This window comes from Choloepus didactylus, chromosome 18 (assembly GCF_015220235.1).
Source record: "Choloepus didactylus isolate mChoDid1 chromosome 18, mChoDid1.pri, whole genome shotgun sequence".
In the NCBI taxonomy this organism is placed as follows: Eukaryota; Metazoa; Chordata; class Mammalia; order Pilosa; family Megalonychidae; genus Choloepus; species Choloepus didactylus.
The window spans coordinates 32,519,002-32,531,736 of record NC_051324.1 but is presented as its reverse complement, the minus strand read 5'-3'; the positions used below and the strand labels follow the sequence as shown (position 1 = coordinate 32,531,736).

Below are 12,735 nucleotides of genomic sequence, written 5' to 3'. Positions count from 1 at the left end.
TGGAACTTTCTCTAAGATAGAACAAATGCTGGGGCACAAAACAAGTCTTAATTTTAAGAATGAAATTATACAAAGCACTTTCTCTGATCATAATGGAATGAAGCTGGGAATCAATAACCACCGGAGAACTGGAAAATTCACAAATATACAGAGGTTAAACATGCTCGTAAACAATCAGTGGGTCAAGGAAGAAATTGTAAGAGAAATCAGTAAATATCTCCAGATGAATGAAAACCAGAATACAGTATATCAAAATGTATAGGATGCAGTAAAGGCAGTGCTGAGAAGTAAATGTGTAGCCCTAAATACCTACATTAAAAAGGAAAAAAGAGCTAAAACCAAAGACCTAACTGAACAACTGGAGAAAACAGAGAAAGAACAGCAAACTAATCACAAAGCAAGCAGAAAGAAAGAAATAACAAAGATTTAGAGTGGAAAAAAAATGAAATGTAGAATAAAAGAACAACAGAGAGAATCAATAAAACCAAAAGTTGGTTCTTTGACAAGATCAATAAAATCAACAAACCCTTAGCTAGACTGACAAAGACAAAAAAAAGAAGATGCAAATAAAATCAGGAATGAGAGGGATCATTGAAGAAATAAAAAAGATCATAAGAGGATACTATGAAGAACTGTATGCCAACAAACTAGACATCTTAGATGAAATGGACAACTTCCTAGAAACAACTTACACTGACTCAAGAAGAAATAGAAGAACTCAACAAACCAATCACAAGTAAAGAGATTGAATTAGTCATCAAAAACCTTGCAACAAAAAGTTGTTTGTTTTTTTTCTCTGAATTCAGAAACAAGTGGGAGAACTCTGGTCCCCATCCCCTTTGGGCCCTGCAGCCTGAAGTGGTGGATAAGATTGCCTTTGAAGAATGTTCCCAGACAAAACTAAACTTTGAAGACTACTGTTCTAGTGTGACCTTTTCACAGGGCTGGGAAGGGGAAGGGACTTGCCCTTGATCCCAGCGACGAAGGCCACGGAACACTGTTTCCAAGCTCTTTCTGCTACCCTATGCTGCCCTACTTGTTTCTGTGAATGTGAATGAGGGTGAGGATATCTGTTACTGCTCTAAGTTCTGAGCTGGGACTTGGGGATAAAGTCTGGGGCCAGCATACAGTCTATGTCCAATTACCAACAAAGAACATAGAAGAAATTTTTAAATCCTTGAAAACTTTTAATAATGCATGTGTGTCCCTGAAGGCTGGCCCTCATTCTCCCTCATCTCTTTCTGGCTGGAAGCCCTTACACCCCAGGTCTCCACTTTAGGTCAGAGGGAGCCATCAGGTAGAAGCAGGTGTGGGGAAAAAGTCCATACCCATCACCACCTGGAGCTCAGGTGCAAGGTCTGAGACAGTGCTAGATGACTGTGTTGCAATCAAGTTATCTGGAGATATGATCCCCTCTTCGGAAGGACTGGGAGCTGGTGGTGTGGTCACACAGCCCCCAGGCCAGAGTCCTCTGGCCAGGAGCAGTCTGGCAGGAGCTCTAAATCCCTACCAGTTTCCCCTTGTGTGCTAGAAAAATATTACAGTATTTCCTCTACGTACCATGTCACACAAAAGACTGAGAAGCACTGAACCAAGGGGATGAAGGGGCTTCAGCCACAGGGTTTTCTGCCACAGAATCCTTTCTACACACTCGAAGCTGGGGGCAGGGGGCTGACAGGCAGTGCTTCTCCGGAAGTCACCTGCCCATCCACCCATCCATTCACTCCCTCACCAAATACTGATGGCACACTCACTGGGTTTTAGGTACCAAGCTGGGTGCCAGACATCAAGCGGTAAACCAGACACCCTCACAGGCAGATGTGGGGAAGATATGGGAGACTGAGGCCTAGGGAGTAGCAGCTTGCCCACAATTTCCCAGCAGTTAAGGGTTGCACTTTCCCAGCAATAAAAAGGAATGAATGAGTTCAGGTGAGGAGTCCGTGCTCCGAGTTATTTACTGCTGTTTTCATCATGGTTCATCTGCTAAACTGCATCATCACTGTGTCCCAGAACATGGGCAACAAAGAATGGAGACCTGCCCTGGCCCCCGCTCAGTAATGAATTCAAGTATTTCCAAAGAATGACCATAACCTTTTCAATAAAAGATAAATAATTTGGTGATTATAGGCAGAAGGACCTGGTTCTCCATCCCTTAGAAGAATCGGCCTTTAAAGGAACAGAATTAATTTAGTTCTCAGTAGAGAAATCAAGGAACCCCTACAAGGAGCACATTTTCTTGCCAAAAATCTGGATGATGCCTTAAAACTTACTGAGCAACCAGAATTAGCAAATAAAGTAGACATGGTTTGGATAGTGGGAGGCAGTTCTGTTTATAAAGAAACTATGAATCAACCAGGCCATCTTAGACTGTTCACAAGAATCATGCAGGAATTTTAAAGTGACACATTTTTTTCCAGAAATTGATACAGAGAAATATAAGCTTCTCCCAGAATACTCAAGTGCTCTTTCTGATGTCCAGGAGGAGAAAGGCATTAAGTACAAATTTGAAGTGTATGAAAAGAATGATTAATGTGAAGATGTTTTCAGACTTACTTCAATTTGCAACCCCCTTCCCCCCAAATTTAAGTATTTTTACATTAGAAAAAAAGACTTTTGTTAACTTTAAATCTATAGATAATTGTTTTTAAGCATGGTGTTTTTACTCTCTATTAATGTTAACTAGACTGTATCAGATACCATTTATGAAATATTTCGTTATAACAGCTTTAATGCCTATTCCTCAAGGGTCAGGATTAGGTCCCCAGTACCTGCCTAGGGTAGCATATCTATAAAGATAGCCCAAAGTTGGACAGTCCCTGGTATCATGAGTTGAAACAAGAACCCACAGAGACAGGAGCTAGACAGATTGGGCCAAAGGGCAGGAAGGGATTACAAACAGAACTACAATTCGTATTTTAAAAGAAATTTGGTTCAAAATAGGGACTGTAAATTATTCTGGTTAAATCATCCTTCTGAAAAAAAATTCTGTTCACTCAGACAGGAAATCAGTGAATTGAGAGTTCCACTATATTCAGTAGGGAAGGTAGAGATAGGTAGGAAACTAACTTTTTGAGGGTTAAAAGGAGAAAAGATCTAAGACCTTTAAAAATTCTGTTTCTCATCATCAGTGAGATTCAGAGAGTTGTTACACGATAGAAAAGAGGAGGCTGCTCTTTACAGAGAGAGCTCAATCTAATAATAAGCATAATGGCTAAAATCAAGCCCAAAGAGGTAATGAATTGAGAACAGATATTGCTAGAAACCAAAATTAGTTTGTTGGACAACAAGCTTCGCAACATTAAAAAATGAAACTTACAGTATTTTTTACCCATCATGTAATCAAAGACTTAAGATTGTTATGATATCCAAGAAAATGACATTTTCAGCATTATAAATTGGCAAGCCATTGTAAGAATGTAAATTAGCAATATTAATTAAAATTTAAAATGTTCATATCCTTGGAACCCAGAGCTTGCATTTCTAGAAATTAATACTGAACTAAAAAAAGGACCAAGAGTATTTGTTGAAGACTTTTTTTTAAAAAATAACTGTTTGCAAACAGCCAAATGTTGATCAATAAAGAAATATCAAACCAATATATCTATAAAATGTAATATTCTACAACAGTTAAAAAAGGATTGAGGTGCTGACATAGAAAAGTGTCAAAGATTGCTAAGTGAAAGAAGCAAGTTGGATATATTAGCCAAAATTTTTAATAAACATTAATATGTATATGAAAAAAGTATGTTGCAGATTGTTGACAGCATCAGGAGTAGGGTTATTATTTTTCTCATTAGGGTATTTCTATTGTGACTAGATTTTGTGTAGTTTTGTGATGTTTATTTTAACGAAAAAACTCTTGAAGATAAGAAATTGAGCTTCCTAGGTTCAGCAGTAAAATTAGGATATATAATGTTCCAGTTTGCTAATGCTGCCATGTTGCAAAACACCAGAAATGGATTGGCTTTTATTAAAAGGGGTTTATTTGGTTACAAAGATATAATCTTAAGGCCATTAAATGTCCAAGGTAAGGCATCAAAATAGGGTACCTTCATCAAAGGGGGGCCAATGGCGTCCATGAAAACCTCTGTAAGCTGGGAAGGCATGTGGCTGTCATCTGCTGATCCTGGGATGGGTTCCAGCTCCTCTCTCAGTCCCTGTGCATTCTTCAAAATGTTGCTCTTGGGGCATTTGTCCTCTCTGAGCTTCTCCGGAGCAAAAGTCTGCTTTCAACAGCCATCTTCAAACTGTCTCTCTAAGTAGCAGCTCCTCTTCAAAATGTCACTTTCATTTGCTCTGAGGTCCTTGCCTGTAAACTCCTTTATACAACTCCAGTGATCCAATTAACATCCACCCTGAATATGTGGGTAACACCTCCATGGAAATTATCCAATCAAACGTTTCTCTCACAGTTGATTGAGTCACATCTCCATGGCAACACTCAATCAAAGAATTCCAATCCAATCAACATTAATATGTCTGCCCCCAAAAGACTGCATCAAAGATAATGGCGTTTTGGGGGACAAAATATATCCAAACTGTCACATATTAACATCTAGAATATAAAGGAATTTCCTTAAACCTTCCATAGAGGATTAAAAAAAAATAGGTCAGACAAAGGAATGAATCACATATTATTTATGAAAACATGGCTGTAGTCAAGTGTAAAGCCACATATGCTTTGTTTGAAACATTAAAAAAAAAAAAAGCAGAAAGACCAATCAGAAGTTCAGGTGAAGGATGATGGTAACTTGGACCAAAGGGAAGGATTGGGCATGGTGAAGAATTATATGAGCCAGGATATATTTTTAAAGTAGGGGTAGCAGCATTTTCTGATGGTGTTTGATTTTGGTTTTGACCCACTGAATTTGAGATGCCCTTAAGACAAGAAACAAGGAAGGAGAGAAGGAATAAAAGAAAAAGACTGAAAACAATAAAGCCATGACTTCAAAATTATGAGAAGAAAACTTTTTTCCACTGAGAAATCTATAGTCAGCCAGATATGATCAATCAAGGCCAAGAGTAAAATAAAGACATTTTAAATAAAATTAAAAAAAAAAAAAAAAAAAGAATGAAGGACTGAAGCACACGAACAACAACCTGGATGAACCTTGAAGACATTATGTTGAGTGAAATAAGTCAGACACAAAAGGGCAAATACTGTATGAGCTAATTATAATATGTAAACTCATAGACATAAAATCTAAAGTATAGGTTACCATGATATAGGAGATATATGATACTGGAGAATGGGGAGCAGTTCCTTACTATGTGCAGATTTTTTTTTTTTTTATTAAATTCAGTTTTATTGAAATATATTCACACACCATACAATCATCCATGGTATACAATCCACTGTCCACAATATGATAACATAGTTATGCGTTCATCACCACAATCTATCTCTGAACATTTTCCTTACATCAGAAAGAACCAGAACAAGAATAAAAAATAAAAGTGAAAAAAGAACACCCAAATCATCCCCCCATCCCACCCCATTTGTCCCTTAGTTTTTATCCCCATTTTTCTACTCATCCGTACACTAGATAAAGGGGGTGTGATCCACAAGGTCTTCACAATCACACTGTCACCCCTTGTAATCTACATTATTATATAATTGTCTTCAGGAGTCCAGACTGCTGGGTTGGAGTTTGGTAGTTTCAGGCATTTACTTCTAGCTATTCCAATGCATTAAAACCTAAGAAGTGTTATCTATATAGCGCATAAGAATGTCCACCAGAGTGACCTCTCGACTCCATTTGGAATCTCTCAGCCACTGAAACTATTTCGTCTCATTTTGCATCCCCCTTTTGGTCAAGAAGATACTCTGAGTCCCACAATGCTGGGTCCACATTCATCCCCGGGAGTCATATTCTGCATTGCCAGGGAGAATTACACCCCTGGGAGTCGGGTCCCACGTAGTGGGGAGGGCAGCGAGTTCACCTGTCGAGATGGCTCAGTTAGAGAGAGACAGGGCCACATCTGAGCAACAAAGAGGTACTCAGGGGGAGACTCTTAGGTACCATTACATGCAAGTTTAGACTCTCCTTTGTGGTAATGAGCCTCATAAGGGCAAGTCCCATGCTCGAGGGCTCATATGTGCAGAATTTTTAACTGGTTCGAACTTAAACATTTGGAAATGGATAGAGGTGTCGGTAGCATGTTATTGTGAGTACAATTATCAGTGCTGAGTTGTGGGTGAATGTGGTGGAAAGGGGAAGTTTAGAGTCATGTATGTCACCAGAAGGAAAGCTGGAAGTTAAAACATGGGAACGTATAACAGTGAATCTTGTGGTGGACAATGACTGTAATTAACTGTACAAATATAAAGTTTTTTCATGAACTAGAACAAATATATGATACTATTACAAGGAATTAAAAATCGAGCAGTATATGGGGAAAAATGTACCTATTGCAAACTATGGACTATAGTTAACAGTAGTACTGTAGCTTAATATTCCTTCAATACTAAGGGTCAATAATAGGGGGGATAAAGAATATGAGATGTTTGGGGTTTTCTTTTTCTTTTTCTTTCTTTTTTTGGAGTAATGAAAATGTCCTAAAATTGATCATGGGGATGAATGCACAACTATGTGATGATACTGGGAGCCAATGATTAAATATCTAAGATGGATTGTATGGTATATGAATATATCTCAGTAAAATTCGATTTAGGAACAAGCATAACTCTACTTCAGCACTCTGGGAAAATTCAGCAATTAGAAGTGTCCAGTATATCTCTTACCAGCAAGGGTGGAAATGAGGCTAAAAATCTAATAAAGTTGGCAGTTTACTTAATACCAGTGTACCAATGTTAATTGCTTAGTTTTAATAAATACAGGGTTGTAAGATAAAATATAGGATGCCTAGTTAAATTTGACTTTTAGACAAACAACAAATAATTTTTTATATAAGTATGTCTAATGCAATATTGGGGACAGTTATACTAAAATATTACCCATTGTTTACCTGAAATTTGAATTTAACTGGGCATCTTGTTTTTCATTTGCTAATCTGGCAACTCCAGATAATGTACCATGGCTATGGTAGATGTTAGTACTAGATAAAGCTGGGTGAAAGACACACAGGAACTATCTGTGCTTTCTTTGCAACTCTTCTGTAAATCTAATATTTCAAAATAAAAAGCTAAAAAAATTAAGCTTATAAAAGATTTTTAATGACATAAGAAAGCGTTGCATGAAAATAAAGCAAGAAACAGAGCTGTGTATTGATTATGAGATCATCTATCTAGCTATACTTTTAAATGAAGTTTATTCTTAAGGGATATTAAAAAAAACACCAAAAGGAAATATATCAAATATTAACAGTGGTTACTTCTGGATGATTGTGTTGTGAACTGCTATTTTCTTGTTTTAACTTTTAAATTTCCAACTTTTCTATAATAACCATATATTACTTCTAATAATAAAAAATATTTAAAGTAGTAAATGCAAATTTTACTTGTAAATTTATGCTAAAGGCGAGAAGAGGAGGAAATGTATGCAATTACACTAGAAGTAACAGAATAAAAACATTTTCAAGCAGCTGGCCTAACTGTGCCCTACTTATAACATTCAGAATTTCATTTTATAGAATACACTCCAGAGACTAAAGTACATACACAGGCACAGACAACTCTGGAAAAAAGGGGTAGGTGGGAGATGGAGAGAGGAATGAACTATTATCTTCGGCAAAAGAGTATCAAGTTGCAGATCTCATAATGACCTTCTCTGTCTACTCACTTCAATGACACCATGGCAACTGGGAACCTCAGAATATCAAAGGAAGAGCACCAAGAGCAGAGTTGGAGAGCTACTGGAGGAAGGGAGAAAGTCAGGGAAGAAATGAGAAATGCTAAGAGAACACTTTCACAGGCCCAACTATAAGCAAAGCCATAAAGCAAACTTCAAATTAGAACCAGTTTTCTTATTTCTTATGTTAAAGTTTCAGAGAGATGACTTTTCCAAAAGCTTTTTACAGCTTTTGTTTAATTTTTATCTCTATGATTAGATTTAAATGCAATCATTTCAAACTTATGGAGTTTAAAGTGAGAGACAAAAAAAGAAAGAGAATCTTTGTTTCTTTCCAAGTCAAACACTAACATATGCAGCTGAAATCAAAAAGCTCTACCCTTAAAACTTTTGATAAAATGAGACTATACTTTACAATGTCTTATTCCATTGTGATTATAGAATTCATTAACATACCATCATTAGTACAAGACCAAATAATTATGCTGTAATTTCTATAACTATTAAAAGTGTAGAATGGTAAATCTTCTATTTTTCCTTTCATTTGTAGTCTTCAAGCTATCACTAACAACCACATACACACTTTCAAGATTTCCTAGCTTCCTCTTAAACAAGTTGCTGTCACACACAAACAAAAAAGGACTATGTGACAGATTAAAGAAATTTAAGGGTCATAATTCACAGTGAATGGTCCTGGCCGAATACTGATTTGGATGAACCAGAATTTTGGGGTCAACTGGAAAAATATGAATGTGGTATGTATGTTAAATGAAATGAAAAGTTATTGAAAGAAAAAAATAGAAATGTTGACTAAAGAAAAGCAGATTATAACAGTACATACAGTCTAATATCATTTCAGTAAAAGAAATACATATATGTATACGAATAGAAAAGGATCCAAAAGACCACTACAATGTTATCTAGGGAAATCTCCAGGTGATGAATATACAAGAATTCATTTTTGCTAACTTGTATTTGGTTTCTAATTTTCTATGTTGCTTGTTTAATAAAGCATTATTTTAAAAATGTATTTGCTAATTTCTACCTCTTTTAAATAAGGCTGACATTTAATTAAAGAATTGCTCAAAAAGAACATAAGGGTATCTGTTATACCCAGTTTTCCAGTTTAGTGTAGTGCTTGACAGTATGAGCTCTACCTGGATTCAATACTAGCTGTGTGAACTTGGACACATTATTTAACCTGTGTCTCAGTTTCCAACCCTGTAAAATGCAGATAATAGTACAATCCTCCCTCATGGGGTTATTGAAAAGATTAAGCGTGATACACCACATAAAGCAAAGTAGAGTGCCTGGCACATAGCAAAGCCCTTGATAAATGTTACCTTTTGACTTTTCCATAATTAATCAGTGAGAAAAGATGACTACTACTTCTTAAAGATGATGTGAACAACAGGATAAGATGTAGCAGCAACAGAACGACCTTGTCTCTCACTATTCTTGTCCTCTAAACCTTCTTCTTGACTAAGAAGAGCAGAAGCTAAAAAAAAACACCCCCAGACTCTCAGAATCTTACCTCAACACTATCATCTCCTGTGGACAAAAGTCTGTACAACTCTAAATGAACTTTAAAAAAGTCTACAACAAATGTAGGAACTAGGATTGGCTACCAAATTTGTTAGTACACCTGTCTGTATTTCATGACTGGTATTCTGGGAGAAACGTTACAGGTTATTTCTAATTAAAAAATAGCTTCAAAATTCTCAAATTAGATTCTTCTGAAGAGCTCAAATACCTTATAGGCAATCTCATAATTGAATTCTCAATTTTTTAGGATCTAGGTAAAGTACTGTTCTTACTAGATTAAAAAGGAGATAGGAATATAACTAACCTTCAAAAAGCCCTTATTGACATGATTATTTAACAGCGTAGCTTATAAGGGGTGACTGTGATTGTGAAAACCTTGTGGATCGCACTCCCTTTATCCAGTGTATGGATGGATGAGTACAAGAACGGGGACAAAGACTGAATGAAAAATAGGGTGGGATGGGGGGATGATTTGGGTGTTTTTACTTTTAGTTCTTATTCTTATTCTGATTCTTTCTGGTGTAAGGAAAGGGGTCAAAAATAGATTGGGGTGATGAAGGCATAACTACATGATGGTATTGTGAACAACTGATTATATATCATAGATGACTGTATGGTATGTGATTATATCTCAATAAAATTGAATTAAATCGAAAGTACGATTTGTTTTGTATGACTGCGTGGTATATGAATATATCTCAATAAAATGAAGATTAAAAAAAAAAAAGACAATGCTGAGCAAAATAAGCCAGGCACAAAAAGAGAGATATTGTATGTTACCACTAATGTGAATTCTGTGAAAAATGTACAATGTTTTATACTGTAGAATGTAGGGGACCTAGAGATACCAATTAGTGGAGGGGGAATGATAATCTAATAAGAACAGATAAACTATGGAGGGTAATCTCAATGTTATGGGAATGCTCAGGAATGATTATGGTTTGTAAACTTTCTTGGATATAGTAAGATCATGTTGGAAGCAATAGAGTTATTTTAGGTTTTTTTTTTCTCTTATTCCTTTGTTTTCTTAGGGGTTGTTAATTTTCTTGGGGTATGGTAGGAACATGTTGGAAGCAATGTAGTTATTTTAGATTATTTGTTTTTCTTACTCCTCTGTTTGGACATGGTTTATTAATTTTCTTGGGGTATGGTAGGAACATATTGGAAGCAAAGTAGTTATTTTAGGTTATTTGTTTTCCTTAATCCATTGCTTTGTTTGAAATGTTGTGGGGTTTTTTTGGTGGTTGTTTGCCTGTTTGTTTTTAATTTTTTGATAAACAAAGTTAAAAAATTGAAAAAAAAATCAGTAGAAAAATGGGAGTAAAAACTAAATGACAAATAGGGTGGGATGGGGGATGGTTTGGGTACTCTCTTTTCACTTTTATTTTTTATTCTTATTCTGATTCTTTCTGATGTAAGGAAAATGTTCAGAAATAGATTGTGGTGATGAACGCATAACTATATGATCATACTGTGAACAGCTGATTGTATACCATGGATGACTGTATGGTTTGTGAATATATTTCAATAAAACTGAATTAAAAAAAAAATTGAATTAAAAAAAAAAAAAAAAAAGCCCTTCTTGAGTGAACTTAGCCATGCTCTCCTTCCAAAGCAGCAATTAAATTACTGTACTGAACTCCAGGTAACAGTAATTATAGATTATTCTTAGATAACAACTCCAGGTAACAGTAATTACAGATTGTTCTTAGATAACAACTCCAGGTAACAGTAATTACAGATTGTTCTTAGATAACAACAGTTAGAGATTGTTTTCAAAGTTGTTAACCAAATATGCTCACTAAGGATAAAATACTGGCCATTCACTATTTTGAGTATGTATCTTAAGAAGTTTAAGAGACAATTCTGACAGAATTTCAAATAATACAATACGAATTATGAGATAAAAAAAGGTTTAAAGAAACCACACTACCTTAAGACATAAATGACTGTAATGTGGGCCAAACCTGTTTCCAACTGACTTCAATCAGGAATTCAACATACTACATGACAAAACTGATTACAATCTTGTTTATTTGATGATGTGGGGTGATCTGGACTGCATTTTAAGTATGCAGAACAATCTGACCTCAAGTAGCATTACACAAAGAGCAGAGGAACTGCCAATATCCACACAGTTAGATGGCTCTATTATATATCACCAAATTGCACACTACTTATTAAAATTAAAATGTTCACGGTCAGTCTTTAAAAGTATTTCTTCTCAAATATTTTAATTAAATGCTAATAATGAGGTTCACAAATGTATCAACCCCTAGCTGATCTAATCTAAAAATAAAAAGCCAAAATACAGTTGTCTACAGTGAGGCCCATACATTCCCACCATTTCTTAGGAATGTATCTGCCCCCTAAGGTGTTCATTCTAGGCACTGATCCTAAACTCAATCTCTATCTAAATTTGGGTTCAAAGAATGAAAAGAAGTATCTGAACAAATATCATTTTTATAGAGAAGGAAAATGACGTCCAAGGAGGTAACATGAATTGTCTCTGGTCACATGGCATGAATTCCTCAATTTAAATTACTTCCAGACACCACATCCAAAAGTGACTTAAGGAATGAATCAAGGGAGAGCCTTTGTTATATTCGGGAACATTCGCTGGCTGAGAAGCAAATGGGAACTGGCACTGTCTCCTTCCCAGGCTGCAGATCACACTTTAATCCATGGCTCTTCCATGAGGTATGGGCATGAGTTTTGCAATGGCAAGCCATGCAAAAAAGTTTTCAGATGCTAACACTACTGACCACAGTCTTTGCACAAGAGCCATCAACTTTGGGAATGACAAGGCAACCACAGACTGCCTGTAATACCAGCAGCTGAGTTTCCTATATTGATACTTATATCATCTTTGACAAACTTCACAGTTGCATAAGCCAAGGAATGGATATTATGTTTTACCTAGTCACAAATTGAATAAATTTCTCAAGGTGCTGTGTGTAGCTTTAAAGATTAAGATTTAACCCAATGTTTCTCAACAGGGGTACCATAGCATTTTGGAAAGGACAATCCTTGGTTGGGTGGGATTGCCCAGCACTTCGCAGAAGGTTCAGAATCATTGGTTCTCTGTCCTCTAAGTGTAAGTGGCCTCCCAGGCACCACACCCACAATTTCCAAATGACGCTGAGGGGAGAAGATAAATCCAGTATTAACTCAAGGTCAACCATTAAGTAAGCTATGAAATAAAAAATGTTTACATAAAGACCTGACCCTTTTTCGCTGACACTAAATACTGCCTTCCATTCCTCTTTTTAACCCAAAGATTAGACACAATACTTTATTCAGTAACTCCATAAATACAACTTTGTCTAGACCAGCTATGTAATTGGACCAGTTATGTAATCAAGATATGGGTATGGTCAGGGAAGGAGAAAAGAAAAGTTACTGAAAAGGGCTCAGGGCACCTGACTTTGATTTCAAT

At 36.1% G+C, this 12,735-nt stretch overlaps 1 protein-coding gene and 1 pseudogene across 8 annotated transcripts in view; one reads left to right on the top strand and one right to left on the bottom strand.

The window, feature by feature from the left end:
* The window catches only part of ACACA (acetyl-CoA carboxylase alpha), a 371,031-nt gene that overhangs the window by 201,561 nt on the left and 156,735 nt on the right, over positions 1–12,735 (bottom strand). The gene's annotated exons all lie outside the window — the stretch shown is intronic.
* On the top strand, positions 1,972–2,530 carry LOC119513178 (annotated as a pseudogene).